Source organism: Kogia breviceps, chromosome 8 (genome assembly GCF_026419965.1).
Source record: "Kogia breviceps isolate mKogBre1 chromosome 8, mKogBre1 haplotype 1, whole genome shotgun sequence".
Lineage (NCBI taxonomy): Eukaryota > Metazoa > Chordata > Mammalia > Artiodactyla > Physeteridae > Kogia > Kogia breviceps.
Genome location: NC_081317.1, coordinates 104,994,168 through 105,012,328, shown reverse-complemented (window position 1 = coordinate 105,012,328; position 18,161 = coordinate 104,994,168).

Below are 18,161 nucleotides of genomic sequence, written 5' to 3'. Positions count from 1 at the left end.
CACAGCAATCAGAGAAGAAAAAGGAAGAAAAGGAATTGGAAAATAAGAAGTAAAACTGTCACTGTTTGCTTATGACATGATACTATACATAGAAAATCGTAAAGATGTCACTTAGAAAACTACCAGAACTAGTCAATGAATTTGGTAAGGTTGCAGGATACAAAATTAATGCACAGAAATCTCTGGCACTCCTATACACTAATAATGAACAATCAGAAAGAGAAATTAAGGAAAAAAATCCCAGTACACTTTAAAGGAACACAACAAAGTCCAGAATTCAACAGTATAAATCTACAATGCCTGGCATCCAATAAAAATTACTAAACATGATAGAGAAAAATATTACGTGGTACCAGGAGAAGATCAACCAATAAAAAAAGAACTAGAAATCACAGAAATAATGGAATTAGCCCACTAGAGCAGTAAAACATTGATATGAAATATGTTCAAAGATTTAAAAGAAAACGAAGTTAATGAAATGAATGATACAAAGAGTATAAAAAAGGAATTATTAGAAACATCTCAAAATTTAAATTTCTGCTTATGATTTACAGTAGATTAGGCATGCAAAAGGAAAGATCAGTGAACCTGAAGATATAACAATAGAAAATGTCTATAATGGAGCATAGAATGTAAAACTACTGAAAAAAATAAACAAAATTTCAATAACTTATGGGAAAAGGTCAAGATTTCTAATATGTATATAATTTTAGTCCCATGAAGAGAGGGAAAGTAAAATTAAACAACACAATCTTAAACAACCAATGATCAAATAAGAAATCACAAACAAAATTTAAAAATATCTTGAAGCAAGTGGAAATGATTTTTTAAAAAAAGAAAATTCAAGAAGCCAAAGGAAAAAAACCTTTACCTACAGAGGAGCAAAGGTAAGATTACATCTGACTTCTCCTCAGAAACTATACAAGAAAGAAAATAGTAGAGTAAAATATTCAAAGTATTGAGAGAAAACACCAACTATCCTAGAATTCCATACCCAGAATAATTACTTTTTAAAAGTGAAGAAGAAATAAAGACTTTCTCAGACGAAAATAACTGAAGGACTTTTTTGCTGGTATACCTGCCTTCCAAAATGTGTTAAAAGAAATTCTTCAGAAAGAAAGAAAATGATCAAGTCAGAAACTCAGATATACATAAGGAAAGAGCACTGAGGAGGAGTAATTGAAGGTAAATAAAAAGTTTTATTGTTCTTATTCTTAATTTATCTAGTGGATAACAATTTGTTCAAAATGATATTATCAACAATATATTCAATTATGTTATGCTTATGTATATATCATATATATGGTTGTGATATATATATATAGTGTGTGTGTGTGTGTGTGTGTGTGTGTGTGTGTGTGTGTGAAGTGAATGGTAGCAATCAGGATGGGACTGGTGAGAAATTAGAATTATTTTGTTATTATAAAATACACTACCTATGAAGTGGTAAAACGTTTTGTGAAAAGGGAACCTGGATTAGTTATATATGTATATTAAAAATTCTAGGGCAACAACTAAAAAAATGTAAGAAATGTAATATAACTAATGTGCTAAGGAGAGAAAATGGAATCATATGAAAAGATCAATTAAAAATCTCAAAAGGCAGAAAAAGAATGGAAGACAAAAACAGGAACAGAGAACAATGGCAAAAAATAAAAGAAAAACCAGAAAAAAGTATGGTAGCTATGATTCCAACTATATCAATAATAATTTTAAATGTCTCAATTATAAGAGGAATAATTACTGAAGATCTAATGTACAGCATGGTGACTATTGTTAATAATACTACATTATTTACTTGAAATTTGCTAAGAGAGTAGGTTTAAGCATTCTCACCACACAAAAAGGTACCTATGTGAGGTGATGGATGTACTAATTAACTTGATTGTGGGAATTATTTCATGATGTATATCATATCATCGCATTGTAAATTTTAAATATATTACAATTTTATTTGTCATTATGTTAAATTAAAGCTGGAAAAAATGACAATGGTCCAAATGTTATCAATTAAAATTTAAAGACTGAGATTGTCAGAGTGGATCAAAAAACAATACCCAAGCATATGTCATTTACAAGAAATCCACTTGTCATCTACAAGATATATATATAGCTTAAAAGTAAATGGATGGAGAAAAAATACCATGTTAACGCTAAAGAAAAGAAAGCAGGAGTAGCCATATTAATTTCAGACAGAACAGACTTCAAAGCAACGAACATTATCACAGTTAAAGAGTATTACATTATGATAAAGGGGTCAATTCTCCAAGAAGGTATACAAATTCCTACTGTGTAGGCACCTAACAACAGTGTGTTGCAAAGGCTGATAGAACTGCAAGAAGAAATAGATAAATCCACTTGATAGTTGATAGTTGGAGACACAACACTCCTCTCTCAGAAATGGACAGATCCAGCAGGCAGAGAACCAATTAAGACATAGCTGAAATAAATAGCACTATCAATCGACAAAATAGAGTTGACATCTATAGACTACTTCATCCAACATCAGCAGAATATACATTCTTCTCAAGCTCATGCCTAACATTCAGCAAGATAGACCGCATTCTGGGCCATAAAACACACCTTAACAAATTTAACAGAATAGAAATCATACATCTGCTCATGGACCACAAACTAGAAATCAATAACAGAAAGATAACTAGAAAATCCCCAAATACGTGGAGATTAAACAACATTTAGGTATTAAGGTAAGGCTGGACCTCATTAAAATTTACTTCTGTTTTGCAAAAGACAATGTAAAGAGAATGAGAAGACAAGACACAGACTGGGAAAAAATATTTGCAAAAGACACATCTGATAAAGGACTGCTATCCAAAATATACAAAGAACTCAAACTTCAATAGTAAGAAAACAAATGACCAAATTTAAAAATTGGCCAAAGTCCTTAACACACATCTCAGCAAGTACTGTCTACAGATGGGAGAAAAGCATATGAAAAGATGCTCCATACCATATCTCAGGGAAACACGGGTTAAAACAACAATGAGATAACACTGCACAACTATTAGAATGGCCAGAATCCAGAACACTGAGAATACCAAGTGCTGATGAGGATGTGGAGTGCCAGGAACCGTTACTCATTGTTGGTGGGAATGCAAAATTGCACAACCACTTTAGAAGATAATATGGTGGTTTCTTGCTAAACTAACTATACTCTTTCCATGTAATACAGCATTTGCCCTCTGTACTACTTTCCCAAAGTTGATGAAAACTTAGGTTCACACAAAAACCTATATGCATGAGTGTTTATAGCTCTTTTATTCATAATTGCCAAAACTTGGAAACAACCAAGTTATTCTTTAGTAGGTAAATGAACAAATACACTGTGGTACATCCAGACTATGGAATATAATTCAGTGCTAAAAAGAAATGCGATCTCAAGCACGACAAGACATGAAAATACCTAAAATGAATATTACTATGTGAAGAAGCCAACCTGAAAGGGGTGCTGACTATATGATTCTAACTCTATATACAATATTCTGAACAAGGCAAAATTATGGAGACAATTAAAAGGATCAGTAGTTATCAAGGGTTGGGGCAAGGAAAGAAAAAGATCTGCAGAGCACAGAGGATTTTTAAGGCAATGAAAATGCTCTGTTAGATACTATAATGATGGATACATGTCATTATACATTTCTCTGAACCCTTAGAATGTACAGCACCAAGACTGAACCCTAATGTAAACTGTAGATTTTGGTTGATAATGACATGTCAGTGTAGGTTCCTCGGCTGTAACAGATATGCCACTCTGGTTTAGAACTTTGAGGAGGCTATGTGCATATGCATGTCAGGGCAGGGGCTATATGGGAAATCTCCCTTTCTCTCAGTTTTGCTGAGAACTTAAAAATGCTTTAAAAAATAAATTCTTTAAAAAACAAAAAGAAATAAAACCCTTTTTTTAAACATCTTTATTTGGGTATAACTGTTTTACAATGGTGTGTTAGTTTCTCCTTTACAACAAAGTGAATCAGTTATACATATACGTATGTTCCCATATCTCTTCCCTCTTGTGTCACCCTCCTTCCCACCCTCCCTATCCCACCCCTCTAGGTGGTCACAAAGCAAAGAGGTGAACTCCCTGTGCTATGCAGCAGCTTCCCACTAGCTATCTAATTTACATTTGGTAGTGTGTATGTGTCCCTGCCACTCTCTCACATCGTCACTGCTTACCCTTCCCCCTCCCCATATCCTCAAGTCCATGCTCTAGTAGGTCTGTGTTTTATTCCCGTCCTACCACTAATCTCTTCGTGACATTTTTTTGTCTTAGATTCCATATATATGTGTTAGCATACAGTATTTGTTTTTCTCCTTCTGACTTACCTCACTCTGTATGACAGACTCCAGGTCTATCCACCTCATTACAAATAACTCAGTTTCATTTCTTTTTATGGCTGAGTAATATTCCATTGTATATATGTGCCACATCTTCTTTATCCATTCATCTGTTGATGGACACTTAGGTTGCTTCCATGTCCTGGCTATCATAAATAGAGCTGCAATGAACATTTTGGTACATGACTCTTTTTGAATTATGGTTTTCTCAGGATATATGCCTAGTAGTGGGATTGCAGGGTCATATGGTAGTTCTATTTGTAGAATAAAACCCTTTTTTAATTGAAGTGTAGTTGATTTAGCATGTTGTGTTGGTTTCTGGTATACAGCAGAGTGATTCAGTTATACATATATATCTATTCTTTTTCCTATTCTTTTCCATTATGGTTTATTACAGGATATTGAATAAAGTTCCCTGTGCTTTACAGTAGGGCCTTGTTGTTTATCTATCCTATATATAATTTACATCTGCTAACCCCAGACTCCCAGTCCAGCCCTCCTCTGCCTCTCCGTCCCCTTTGGCAACCACAAGTCTAAAACAACAATCCTTTTTATTTTTGGAATTTTGGAATTTTATTTTATGTATTTTTTATACAGCAGGCTCTTATTAGTTATCCATTTTACACATATTAGTAGTGTATACATGTCAATTCCAATCTCCCAATTCATCACACCACCACCCCTACCCCCCCGCCACTTTCCCTCCTTGGTGTCCATACGTTTGTTCTCTACATCTGTGTCTCTATTTTTGCCCTGAAAACCAGTTCATCTGTACCATTTTTCTAGGTTCCACATATATGCTAAAACAACAACCTTTTAATCTTGGAAAGAAATCTTTAAGAAAATGAAAAGGCAAGAGATAGATAGCCTAGGAGGAAATATCTGTCATAAGTATATCTGACAAAGAACTTGTGTACAGATACATAAGGAATTACTATCACTCAGTAATAGGATACACAACACAATAAAAATGTACAAGTGATCTGAACGCACACATTGCACAAGAAAATAGATATAGCCAATAGGCATACAAAAATGTGTTCAATAACATTTGTCAATAAGGACACGCAAATTAAAATCACATGGAGATAATGCTGCATACGCAGCAGAATGGCTAAAATTTAAAAAGATGAATGACACTAACTGTTGGTGAAGATGTGGAGTAACTTGAATTCTCACATATAAACTGATGGGGATACAAAGTCATAATATTCTAGAAAACATTGTGTTACTTTCTTATGTTAAATATATACTGCCGTATGGCCTAGTAATTTTATCCTTGGTATTTTCCTGAGAAATAAAAATATATGTCCATAGAAAGACTTGTACGCAAATATTTGTTGCAGTTATAGTCATAATAGCCATAAACTAGAAACCACCCAAATATCTATGAAAGGTTAAATCGATTACACTAAGTATGGCATAGCCATACAATGGTACTCTACTAAATGATTTTAAGAAATGAACTGCCAGGGCACACAATTAAATAGATGCGGTAGTTTTAAAACATGTTCACAGATTCTCTGAACACGGACCTCTCCTCTTGAATCTAGACTGACCACAGGGGTTCATTTGCAAGCAATACAGTACAGCACACATGATGCTATACAGCCTCCGGGACTGTGTCAGAAAAGGCCATGCAGCTTCTGCCTGGTTCTGGACGCCTTTGGATCCAGGACCTGCCACATGCTAATGCTCATTCACCATGCTGTGGGGAAGCAACAGATAAGTGTCCCAGTCTATAGAGCACAGAGGTCTCTGCCCATAGCATCAACCGCTAGATGCCTGGGTGACATCGCCTCAATTGCTCTGACACCTAGGCATTTAGTCACTCCTAGTACTTCCAGCTGAGACCCCAGACAGTAAAGGGCTGTCCCCACCGTGCCCTGTTGAAATCCTAACCCACAGAGCCCATGGGCAAACTCCAATAAAAATTAAAAGAAAAGAAAAGAAAATGCTCAAAACAAAACATAGGAACAAACATACAGAAGGAACTATAAACTATAGAAGGGTGCTATTTACCTGCTCAAAGAATGGGTAGATGTCTGCAAATATCTGTCCATCTGGTGGTCACTAAATCACTCATCACCAAATCCTCAGGAAAAAAACAAGGGGGAGACACAGAGATATGCTTTGGGCTGCTTACAATATTTCAACACGTAATGCTACCTACTTAATACTGGAATTTCAACGGTCAGCAAAAATTAACTGTTATTTGCTCATTTTCTCCTAGAAGTTTTCATGTTCTAGCAATATTTATCTCTTGTTCATAGGAAAGACCAGCAAGGAATTGGAAAGTAAGTTCTTTGTTTCTGACAGCAGGTGTCACAATTGCCTAATAAAAGAGAAGCATGGTGTAAGTTTTCTTAATGAAAAAGAGAAAGGCACTAATCACTTTGACATATGGCTTTAAAAAACAGGCAACTAGTATCATTAACACGTTGTGAGAATCGACATGGTAATGAGTGCATTCCCGCATTGGCAAGTAACGTGCTGGTAAACTACAGCATTGATTTAATTATAGTTGTTGAAGAGAAAAACAGAACACTACCTCATCAAATGTGTGTGTGTAAAAATATACATCCATATATACTACAAGGAATATCCCAACTTCATAAATGTTAAAATGTGAAAGATGTTACCCTTAGCACCAAGGAAATATGGTCACTAACCACATGCTATTTGCAAGTGGCTGGTGAGTTTCACACCCCTGCCACTGCTTCCCAGTTTCCCAGACATCTGCCCTGTTCAGTTTCCCTTGCGCAGAGCCTAATTCTGGAGGGTGCCAACCAAGTGTCAATACACCTGCTGGCTGATGCTTTAGGAAAACAACATGATGCTATACATCATCAGAATTTTGAGAATTTTGAGGCCACAGGGCCTGGGGTGATGAAGGATGGTGGTGGGCCCTGGTATTTGCTGATGGACACAGGAGGTGGTGCCCTCTTTTCCATTTGCATTTTTGGGCTGGTTAAGAGGGAGATAAAGAATTCTCTCTGCTGCCTGAAATAGGAGCCTGCAGCAAGTGCCTGCTGTTTTTTTTTTTTTTTTCCCTTGGTCCACAGTAGGAGTTCAATAAATACAAGAAAAATAAACCAGGTAACAATCTCCACACAATGACCATCCCAACCCTGGCAGAAGACCATGCGAAACTTTATCTCCCAGTGTTCAGCAGAAGCTTTTATCTTTCTTTGCTCACATTCTTAGAGAAGACTTTATGTTGAATATTGTTTGTTTGTATTTCCCTTTTTTAAAAAAAGTAAATTAACCACTAGTTTTTCATATAATACATCTCTGCACTCAATCCCGGGCCCCTCATTTTAGCAAAGACCATCACATCCTTTTGGGTGGATATCCCTATGTAAGACAAGAGGTCTACATGTACTGTGGTCAAAAAAGATGTCCTCTTATAGCTGAGTTGTGAAAAATATCCTGGCATATTCCAAACATGAGTCCATCTTCCTCAAATTTACAATTTCTTCTGTACTTCTATTTATTCTACAAAAGGAAGAAATAGTGCCATAAACAAATAAATAGACAACAAAAAAATAAAGCAAAAAAATACAAATCCTGGGCTTCCCTGGTGGTGCAGTGGTTGAGAATCTGCCTGCCAATGCTGGGGACACGGGTTCGTGCCCTGGTCTGGGAAGATCCCGCATGCCGCGGAGCAACTAGGCCCGTGAGCCACAATTACTGAGCCTGCGCGTCTGGAGCCTGTGCTCTGCAACAAGAGAGGCCGCGATAGTGAGAGGCCCGCGCACCGCGATGAAGAGTGGCCCATGCTTGCCACAACTAGAGAAAGCCCTCGCACAGAAACGAAAACCCAACGCAGCCAAATAAAAAAATATATATACAAATCCTAAATTATCCATTATGGAATATGAGATTTTTTCCCCCCATGGAGACAGCCCTCTCCAGGGTAAGAGCTGGGATCTCCAGTCTCTGAATGAATTACTGGGCTAGCAATGTTGCCTAAAGCAAAATATAGATGATGCCATTGACTTGGAGGATGGGGAAGACAGAGTGATGGTCATATCAGCCTGGTTCTTGGTGGGAGGGCATGTGTACGGGACAGGAAGTCATCACATAGCAGCATCAGGAAAGAGTGAGGCACCAGGATGTGGAAGAGAACACACATACCACATCCAGACTGAATGGCGGTCACTGAACTGACTGCACAAACTGATTTAGGAATAGCCGCTAGATCCTAAGTAACGTGACACATCAATGAAGAGCATTGGTATTTGTAGTCCTCTAGACAACATACAATAAGAAAAGGCAGTATTTAAATTAGGGGGGAGAAAAAGCTGTTAGAATGAATAAGTTAGTTGAGCAAGGTCATAGATTAGATAAATAGATCAATGAAACAGAATAATGAGTCCAGAAACGAGTTGTCACATATAAACCACTGATTTTTTGTTTTTACAAATGCATCAAGGAAACTGAATGAGGAACTGATACTTTTTTTCAACCAATGGTGCTGGAACCACAGGCTATATATATATATATATATATATATATATATATATATATATATATATATATATATATGGAAAAAGTGAACTTTAGACCTTACCTAACACCACGCATGAAAATTAACTTGAAATTCATCATAGAGCTAAATGTAAAAGCCATCAATACAATAATAAAAATTCTGGTAGAAAACGTAACAACCCTAAGGGAAGAAGGATGTGTGAATATAGAGTAAACAACAAACATTTAAAAAAATCATAAATTAGCCTTCATTAAAATTGAAAACTTTGAATCTTGGAAAGATAACATTAAGATAATGAAAAGGCAAGTTCCACTATACCCAATGGGGAGATATATATATTTTTTCATATTCTGGCTTATCTGAATGTTTGTAATACATATATCTGACAAAGGACTTGTGTCCAGAATATTAGCACTCAAAAATGGTAGTAGATGGATAGCCATAATCCAAGAGATTTGTGGTCCACAGGCAAGGAATGAGGGGTAAGGCTCAAGTCCCAGGTAGAATTAACAAGGAAAAACCAGGGAGCAGGTCATCCTGCATCTTGTGTCTCCAGGCTAAGGTTAAGGAGAAAGGAGGGAGCTTGTGTAGGATTTAATGAGAAGATAGCTTTCCTTTTGAGTAGAAGGGGAAAGGGAAAGTTTGATGAACCCTTGTATAGGAGATAGCATGGTTGGACTAATTTTAATTCTTAGGCAGAATAGAGGATGTATCCTAGGTGACTCAGTGTTTACTCTTGGCCCTAAACTTTCTGAAAGCCCACTAAATGGAACATCCACCCAACAGGGCTTAGCAGGGTTCCTCTTGGTTGAATGAACCAGGTTACCTCTAGGGCCTGTGAGTCTGGGAATGAAACCCAAATGCATGAAGTCTCTGACATATATCACTCTGCCAGGGCAGAAGCAGTCTGCCAGAACAATCTTCAGACCTCTGATTTCCTCTGATCCAGTTTTGTTTTGTTTTGTTTTGCGGTACGCTGGCCTCTCACTGTTGTGGCCTCTCCCGTTGCGGAGCACAGGCTCCGGACGCGCAGGCTCTGCGCCATGGCCCACGGGCCCAGCCGCTCCGCGGCACGTGGGATCCTCCCAGACCGGGGCGCGAACCCGCGTCCCCTGCATCGGCAGGCGGACTCCCAACTACTGCGCCACCAGGGAAGCCCCAGTTTAGTTTTGTTTTGTTATTTTCCTTGTATGCCTGGGAAATAAACCAGAGTGTCCTCAGTATTTGACCTTTCCTTTTGTGTTTCTGACTAGGGACAATAATCCTGTGGTTTATAGCCCCTGCCCAGGCTCTGAGTAACACCTGTGTGGAATCTGTAAACGCCGTGGGTACTTATCCCAGGCAATCAGTGCAGTCAGCTTGGTGTGTGAATATGTGTGTATGTGCAGTACATTAGCAGTGCTGGGAGGAGACCACTTCCAGAGCGTGCATGCCCGTCTGTCCTCTGAGTTTTCCTTCCAAGAGTCTTCTTAGGTGGGAAACTGGTCAAATCTGAAAGGAACAAGGAAGAGTGTCCTTACAAACTCTTAAAACCTATACAGTTTCAAACCAAAAGTAGAACCAAGATAGCAACTTCCTCATTCAACAGTTAACCAGAGAGCAGTTTGTTGTATTGAACTGAATGGATAAAGCTTGGCCAGGGGTGCAGCTTTCAACCCCAGTGGATCACCTTTGTTAAGATGACTTGAAGGAAATGCAGATTGGACTGGTCGTCAAGGGAGTCCTGACCTAAGTCCTCCCTCCTACAGGGAGGACTTAGGTCAGGGACAGGTCCTAAGTAATTCTCTTTGGAGCTGGGTTTCTTCTCTCTGCCACGGTGGCATGGTCACATATGCTTCACCAGCACGTTCTGAGGCCTGTCGCAAAGGCATTCTGTGAGGGTCATGTTAGCGCTGAGGATTTACTAGGTCAACAGAGGATTTCGACCTGGGCTCTGCTGCTATATATATTGTGGCCACACGAGGGCGCGTAAAACCCTAAATAGTGTCCACAACTGCGAAAGCCAGCGTTGAGTCCACAAATCCTGGCCCTGCCTGAGCCCCTCTCTAAGCTTCCAGACTTCAGACTAAAGTCCACCTGCCCTGACACTGGAGTCCTCTACTCTGTTCAACAACGCACACTTGGACAGCCTCTCTGATGCGGGAGAAAAGTGGACTAGACTGAGATGCAAAGATGGGGAAAGGCAAGAAGTCCTTGCTCCCGGGAGGTCCTGACAATCAGCGGGGCTCGGAGAGCCCCTCCCACCCTGCTCTGTGTCGCTAAGGCCGCTGGGCTGAGCAAATCTGCTGTCTGTTCCCTGTCACCGGAACTCGGCTCCTTGTCCAAAGCCTTCCTGGAAGAGAGTCACCTGCAGGGAAGTAAGCGGCTTTCCTGGAAACTTACAGGGAGGACCTTGCAGATGGTTCTTAAGTGGGATTTTTAGGGATGAATAAGGATCAGAAATTCAGGACGAAAAGTTAATAGATAATAAAATGGAATCCCTCCCGTAGAAATAAAGAGGAGGAGGAAGGGCCCTGGGCAAAGTACATGAAGATGTACAGTCCTTTAGACTGGTGCTTGTCAGAAAAGCCACCCTGTGGGAAGATGGCTCTTTTATGTTTCCTTTTTATGCTGATATTTATTCCTTCCTATTATTAAGTCTATAGTAAAGTTAGTTTTTTTTCAAAAAGCACTTTAGTTAGCTCTGCTAAGAGAAACAAGAAAGAAGTCATTATTTTTCATTATTGAAGATTGGCTTGTGTCGATAACAGGTGAGGAAGAGCTATATCAGGAATTTCTGCGGTGCATCAGCAGAAGGAAAATGAGTGAGCCCAGTCCAGGAGGACAGTCAGGGGCTCCAGAATATTTGAAGAGTTATACATGTTTCCTGTATGATGGATTAGGTTCCTTATAAGCAATCTCTATGTAGCTGATCTAACTGTGTAGTTCTAATTTGATTCCACAGCACTGACCTTTCAAACCTTGATTCTCCCTCTTAGCTTCTTCCTATCTGTCCACAGAAGCATTATTACCTACCCTTGACCCTACTTTCTCACTGCTTTCTTGTATCCCATGGACCTTATTATACCTGAGAAAACAGCACTTCTCTTTTTACCCCTAAGATGTGTAGGGGCATTCCCTCCCTCTTACAGCTTTACCTTTTCTTGATTATTGTCATTGGTCTGTAAAGATGCCAAAAATCCCGATTAATTGGATTTCAGAAATTAAAAGCTCTGTCAATTTTGGGCTGTCCCTGGGTGGTGGTAGACTTGGGGATGGGCAAAGCTGAATGGCTGTGAGTAACTATCTAATATTCTGATGTATTGATATTTGATGGTCAAGATGAAGAATGATTTTTCCAGTCACCTGGTACAGAGTGGTAGCCACCTAGAAGGGTATTTTCTAATATATCCATTGAGGAGAGTAGATTTCTTTTCCTTCTACTCCCTCTCTTTCCCCTCTCTCTTACCTTTTCTCTTCTGGTGAGCTTCTTCTATTCGTAAAAAATTTATTTATTTGGCTGCGCCGGGTCTTCGTTGCGGTACGTGGGACCTTTATTGCAGCACGCAGGATCTAGTTCCCTGACCAGGGATCGAACCTGGGCCCCTTGCATTGGGAGCATGGAGTTTTAACCACTAGACCACCCAGGAAGTCCCTGGTGAGCTTTTACTGACCCTCTGTTTCTATGCCTACATTTTTCTCTTAGAATTTGTTGACTAACTATGTGATCACAAGGAAGACAGAGAAAGGCAATGTAAAAACTGATTCCAACATTTCAAGACTTCCTGAAACATGTATTTGAAAAATAATCTCTTTGGAGGAAACGGAAGTAACATCTGCAGTGTCTTTAGAAAGCAGATTACTGAGCACTATCTGTAGACATTAGGCCTTTGAGCTCAAATTAATTTTCCAACATCCTAGGTTTTCTTAGGATTTATGACACACTCTAAGGTTTAATATATAAATGCCATCTGAATGCTTTAAGATGTGAGGTTCATCCATTCCAGAGATAATCCCATCAGAAGGGAGGATAAAATGGTAAAAATCTAAATTATTTGGAAGTGATCTGACATTGGGACTCAGGGCACTTGAGTTTGAGTTCTGTCAGACTTTCCTATAGAAGTCTAGATAAATCACTAAACAACCTCTTTGGCCACAGATTCTTTCCTTATGAAATAAAAATAATATTTTTCATGCATATCTCTTATTGATTTCATTAAGAATCAAACTAAGTAAAAGATATAAAAATACTTTGAAAAACTTACAGCGTCGAACAGATGTATGGTGGTGTTTTGATTTTGCTTTGGTTGGAAACAAAATTATGCCTTTGAAAAGTAATTTCTAGATGTTAAACACACATCACATTTAACTGTTGGACTGTCTGCCTATTACCAAACGTCAAAAGCAAACTATCCAGATGTTTGGTTGACCAACATGCCAATCATCTGAAGGTTTCCAAAAACAGTATTTAAGTCTTTATCACAGCAATTTTTTCCCAAAATAGTTTGATGAATACTGATAAATTCAATGGGAAAAATTTTATTTAAATTGGTTATTTGGTAATATGCCAGTTATACCCAGCCTTTAAAAATTGTCCACATCTCTAAGCCACTTTTCTGAAGATGCTATCTTTTCATGACAAATAGAAACGGAGCAGGACCTTATGGTCCTTGTCCCCCATGTCCTCTGCCTGTCTTTCACGTGTGGAAAAACTTTAGCCAAAGAATAAGTTTAATCAGAGAAGTGAGAAAATGCAGAAACAAAGGAAAATGGTCAAAGGAGACCAAATAATAATAGTTTAGCCATTAAACATTAGTCAAGGACCCTTAGTTCCTACTCAAGGGCTATAGATAATATTATGAGCCATATCCTGTGAGCTCTCCTATAGATACTGAAACCTCCACCAGGTGGAAGAAGCTAACTACATGATGATCAGACTGTAGCCATGACATAAGCTGCCACAATTCCAAGAATTGGCCTCAAGGAAATGGGAACAAACCAACCCTAGAACTGAAGATTAACTGTACTTAAAACAATCAAGATGGCAGTGGTCAGACCACCGATGACCAATTTCAAGATGACTGTCAGAGCTGACGGTGCTGTTTCTGCATGTAGGCACCTCCTTCAGCCTATAAAAGCTCTGCCCGCGATTATCAGTGTCAGGGAGTCAGCCTTTGGACAGGTGTCTGCCCTGGTTGCTGGCATCCAAAATACAGCAAACGTTCCTTTCCACCAACCTTGCCTCTTTATTGGCTTTTGAGCAGCAAGCTCTAGACCCCATTTTGGTTACAAAATGAGGAGTTGTTGGGACTTACAGCCTGAAGCCACTTGGAGTTAGGTGTTGCCCCGCCCCCTCAATATACATCAGCTTTTGGAGCTTAGATGCTATTAAGTAGAATTGGAAGGGGTCCTCCCTACTTCAACTCTAGTCCATGTATTTATATACTGTCTCAATAACTGAGGGAGAATAATCTTTTAAGGTGGAAAAAAAATCAAAATCCTGACTCTTGCCTTTGAGGTTTATAGATATAAGCCCATGTTGGATAGAGTGGAGCAGCCCTAATCAAGGTAAATTTCAGAAAAACACTAGGGATCTTTTAGGTAAAAAACAAAAAACAAAAAACACTGAAAGGAAGAGGAAAGGACCAGACTATGTGTATGGACTTAGTAGGTGAGAGAGAATGGAAAACGGATGGAGATCATATTTCTGGGCTATTAGAATCCATTCCCATGACCTGGGCATTCTGATAACACTGATATACCCTGGACAAAGTGATTTTAAGTCACATGAGTATGACTTAAAAATTTTAGATATAAAATGCTGTAATCAGTGGTACATTGGTAAATTTTTAACAACTGGCTCTCAGGGGGGAAAAAAAGGCATGTTTGCACATAAGTACATATGCTTATTATAAATTTTACTGATATAAAGGATGTATGTCATATAATTTTTACTAATAATAAAACATACAATATTCTTTATTGTAAATTCCATACAGCCTTTGGATTCTCACAGGATGCTTTCTTTGATTTCTGTTGAACAATTGTGTCTGTATCCAAACTAGGCTGCTGCAAGTGATGAATGAGGGTAGTTCTGATATGAGTATCAGAACTTGTGTCTTTGTTTATGCAAATGAACAAAAATGAAACAACAAAAATATATATTGGAATTTCTCTCATTTGTCAAAGATGTGAGTGACTTTGTTTAAGTGGGTAATAGTTTTCCAATACTGAAAGAATAATAGTCTCTCAATTTTTTTGTGCTATTCACATTGTAATTTCTATAAAGTCTCATTTTTAAGTTGAATCTACATTATAAAAAACTTCTCCATCACTTTCTGAAATATACACAATGCACAAAACAATCAGTGATTTATAGCACTTGCCTATTTCTATAATAAAATTCTCCCACCAGGGTCCATTTCAAAGCTACTAATGTGACATCACTGAACACAGAGTGAGGTGTACACACTACACAGAGTAGCACACGGGTATGCAGACAGTCCCAGACATATGATGGTTCAACTTACAATTTTTTGACTTTATGATGGTGCAAAAGCGATACCCATTCAGTAGAAACTGTCCTTTGAATTTTGAAATTTGATCTTTTCCCGGGCTAGTGATATGTGGTATGATCCTCTCTCAAGATGCTGGGCAGTGGTAGGGAAGCAAAGCCCCTGGCCAGCCATGCAGTCATGACGGGAAACAACCCATACACTTATAACCATTCTGTACCCAGACAGTCATTCTGTTTTTCACTTTCAGTACAGTATTCAATAAACTACTTGCAAGATTGAACACTTTGGTGTAATACAGACTTTTTGTTAGATGATTTTGCCCAACTGTATGCTAATGGAAGTGTTCTGAGCACATTTAAGGTAGGCGAGGCTAAGCTACGATGTTAGGTGTATTAACTGCATTTTCAACTTAATGATGGATTTGTTGGGACATAATCCTGTCATAAATCAAGGAAGATCTGTATGAGATTTCCATCACATGATTATGGTAGACCTAGACAACAAGAAGAGCACAGGTTAGTAAACTGCAGTATAATAGGAAGTGATAAGTTTTCAGTATGTCCTTTGCTTTTGTGACTGCTAATTTTATGGGTCAACTTGACTGCACCACGGGGTGTCGTAAGGCTCGGTAAAGCAGATTCCTCCTCCAGGTTGGTGGGCGTCTTCCAATCTGTTGAGGATCTGAGCAGAACAAAAGGTGGAGAAAAAAAGAATTTTCCTGTTTTTTCTTCCTGCCTGCCTGCTCGAGCTGGGACACCTCATCTCAACTTCTCCTGCCCTTGGACTGAATTACACCACCAGCTCTCCTGTTTCTCCAGATGGTAGATCTGGGGACTTCTTAGCCTTCATAATTGTGTGAGCGAATTCCTCACAACAAAATTCAATCTCTCTCTCTCTCTTACATAGGTAGGTAGATAGATAGATAGATAGATATAAATATAGATGTAGATACGTATTTATCTATTTGCCATATGTATATGATAAATAGATATCATGTATATGATATATATCTATTTATTATAAAGAGTGAATAAATGTAAATATAGTATGTATGGTTTTTCTCTGGGGAGCTCTGATATAGGTTTTAATATAACGTATTTAATTATAAATTTTGTACGGGTTGGTTTTTTAGTAATGGCTGTGTTTTACAACCAATACTAGTTGTCTCCAGCATGCCACTGGCTATAATCCTTGCAGGTCAAGCAGTTTTACTATAAGAAGCCTCTATCTGAGCATGAGGTAGGGGAGAAATAAACCTAAAGAAACCCTTTTTCCTTGGAAGATATGGGTGGGAGTTTGTATCAGCCCAGTGGACAGTTGGGGATATTGACAAGTCCTGGCTGCAGCAGGGTTACCAGCAGCATCAGATGTGCAGCTTCACTGTAACACTTGTAGTTACAAACCCACCAATAATATGGAAGCAAGGAAGGGGGAGACAGCAGACACCAGCAAGAAGGGCTTTCTGGAAGGTTGCTTGTTTCAAAACCTAATCTTTAGAAGTTTGTTTAAGTTCCTGTTCTCCCGGCCCAGGCATCAGTGGAAATGTGGGCAATTATTTTAATTGTTAAAAAGGGTTTAGAGAAACTTCCAAAAGAAGTCTCGTCTTGTGCGACTGGCCTCGAGTCATTTCATTTTGGGCATTAAAATATGATGTGACCTTTTCCATCTCCATCACGATGCCCAGCTCTCTGTGGCAATGCCATCAAATGACCAGAGGGAAAATTGTCTAATTATGTGAGGCTTTAACATCTAACACAGACCTACAGCGAAGCTAGAAAATATTCATTTTTGAAAATGACCACACAGAAATTCCTCAAAAAGTTGTGCTTTTATTCATTGACATTGTGGTTCATTAAGCCAATAGATGAATGAAGCATTCCTTGGTGGTTAAATTCCAGTGTAAGCAATGCAGACGTCTCCAAATTAATATTAAATGTGATGGTGAAAGGATTACACATGACAAAATTAAAAATGCTTAATTAGTCTTGACACGATATAGAAAAATACCACATTTCAAAGAGCAAAGTAAGCAGATCACTGAAGAGCAAGAAATGACACGTGAACTGTGCTTTCCTTTCTTGCATCAAAGACTTCACTCATCAAATGGCCTTATATTTTCATGGACTATACTAAAATAAAAGTGGGGTTAAAACGCATGTCACTTGTCATTTTACAATTCTGAATTGAGCCTGCATAATTCAGCAGAAAATTTTGAGGTGTTTTAGTCAAAGGCTAATTGCTTTTGTTCTCCAAAGAGCAGAGCTAAACAACAGCTTCAGGGTCCTTAAAAATATATTAAAGATCAGGCTTAGAAAACATGCAGCTTCTCTAAATACATTTATTGACCTGTTGGCTGGAGTGGTAAAAATATAGGAAGCATAATGACAAGTGAAAAGCAAAATATATCTCAGGACAACAGTGAGAATATGCAAGATTCCTGGCATGTTTAGATTTCTTGATTCTTGTCCTGGCAAGTAGCATCTCAATGAAGTGGATTTTTGGATTCATTCTCTGATCAAAAGAAAAAAGTTTGGAAGCCAAGGTTATTATAAATTATAAAATATTATGTAATAATAATAAATATTTATAGAATTTAAAAAATGCTAACAACCACTACTGAAAGACAATATCATTAGCTTCATTTTACAGGTGAGAAAACTAATTAAATAACTTGGCTTAAAGTCCCTAGTTTTGGGAAGAACTAAGAAAAGAATTGAAGTTGCCTGAGTCTAAGTGCAATTTTCTTTCTATGATACTAAATTGCCAATCTTGCCGGGTAATGGGACATGCCCATCTATCATTCCAAGCCCCTG